The following is a 2211-nucleotide window of genomic DNA, read 5'->3' on the forward strand; positions in this document are numbered from 1 at the left end:
TTTTTTAGTACATTTGTAATGCAAAATTTGTTTTTTTTCTTTAAGTAATCTTTTATATCATTTCTGATTATCAAAGTAATACATGCTTGTAGAATAGGGAAATATTTAAACGTTACAGAAATACATCATGGAGAATGTGAAAGACCCAAGAAGCTCACCCTCCATAAGTAACCACTATGACTATCAGTTTGCCTAAATGATTTCTAATCCAGAGAAACTGAAAAAGAAGGGGCACGTGGCACAAAAAGCCGAGAGCAGATTCCAGAACGTCTCTCTGTGTGGTGGAGGCACCTGTTGAGAGAAGTTGCCAGAGAGTATTGATGCATTTCTCTACTGTATTTAGGGTTTGTAACCTGAGCTCCACTGATGGCTTCAGGATATAAATTAATTTATCAACATATGTGTATTTTCCAAAGAAAGGGTCTATAGCTTTCATCAGATTCTCAAAGAGGTTTATAACCACTAAAAGTTAAGAACACCCACTGACAGAGAAAGGCCAGCAGATGAGTTTCATTTTTGTGTAAGAGAGATGTCAATCCTCGTAATCTCATCCTTATTTTTACAGATAAAGAAACTGAGGGCAAGAAAGTTTAAGGGTGGGAGAGCAAGGATTTGCACCAAGTCCGACTTCCGGTGAGGGCCCTTTCTGCCCACACCACCACTCCACGTGTGAAAGGCTGCTATGCAGCGTTCCTGCTGTGTGTCCAGGTCTTCCCTCCCTTCCTCATAGGCAGGTTCAGCTCTTCACATTTCCTTTACTGTACCTACAACATCCTGTCCACATCCAGCAAACATTTGCTTTGGTGCAGGCCACGTCCCATACCTGCTCTAAGGTAGGCTCCGTGGACAGGCCTAAGAGCAAGCAATCAAAAAATGCTCCTGCTTGCCTGTTTCCTAGGGCCCCTGCCATCTGCACTGGCGGCTCTGTTCCCCAGGCCGGAAACAGGAGCCCAGAGTTCTTTGTCCATGTTATCCCAGCATCAGCCTCAGGCCCTAAATTGTTCATTTGAAACTCCCTGAAGGAAGCTTCTTATCAGCTGAACTTGTTCTCTTTAAGGTCTTGATAGCAGCGAAGATGAATGGTTCACTTTAAGTGCTTCTGTGTGCGGTGCTGAGAGACATGCAGCCGAGGCTGCAGGGCCAGCCCTTCACCTCAGTCCTCCAGGAGGGGCTGCCGTACTGACCCGCCTGAGGCCAGTCCCCATGGGACATTCCTAAGAGTAACAATAATAAAATGTGCTTGTTTTATTTATTTTATTTTATTTATGGCAGTGGGACTATTTTTCAAAGCAAGGCCACACTCCAACAAACAGTTTGGGGCAGGCGTGACTGATTCTCCTTTATGGATGAGAGAAGGAGGATTAAGGATGGGAACTCAGGGTTTATATAGCTATTAAATTGCAAAATTGAGACAAGAATGCAGATCTCCCCATACCGGGCCCCGTGATATCTGCGTTCTATCAGCCTTAGACCACTCTGCAGAACTGGCCTGGTTTATCTTGGAGACTCTCTGCCCCTTTGGAGACCCAGTGCATCTGAATAGCCAGGAAACTCTTACCTCATCTTCAAGCTAAGATATATCTTCCCTCGTCTTTCTAAACAGATCACAGCTCAAAGGGCAAAGTGATAGGATTAAATGCATTTGCATATAGATGTGAATTAATGAATAATTATTTAATGAGTTTGTCAGAGATACTTTGGCATCCCCAAACATAGGCCTTTAGAAGGGTGGAATTTCGAGAGCTATTTCTGGGTACACAAAACATATTGTAAGGTTTCTGCTTCCCTGTTTAATTCTATTCTAGATGCCCCACAGTATAGATGTATAGGGTGGGCCTGGGGAGAGGTTGTCAGGTCCAGGACATCATTTAAGTTCTGAGCCCATGAGCAATGCCAGTATGAAAAGTAGGCAGATAGGATGCAAAAGAGCTGTGGCCAATTCTACGGACAGTGAATTAACCTGTGAGACACAGCTGCTGAGAACATCAGGTGCGTGATGCTGAAGACCAGTCCCCATAGATGAGCCTGAGGCTCTGCCTTTGTTGAGTCATCCTAGAACTAACTATTCCACGTTCCCAGCACTGTGCCAACCAAGGTGGTAAGGTTCCGCTCCTGTCCTCTGTCACCTTAATCCTATTGTTCTGGAAGCCCAGCAATATTTCTGCAGCGAGGGAGCATGAGAGAACCTACTTGGAGACTCTGGGGCTCATG

The sequence above is a fragment of the Pteropus alecto genome, unplaced genomic scaffold (assembly GCF_000325575.1).
Source record: "Pteropus alecto unplaced genomic scaffold, ASM32557v1 scaffold86, whole genome shotgun sequence".
Taxonomy (NCBI): Eukaryota; Metazoa; Chordata; class Mammalia; order Chiroptera; family Pteropodidae; genus Pteropus; species Pteropus alecto.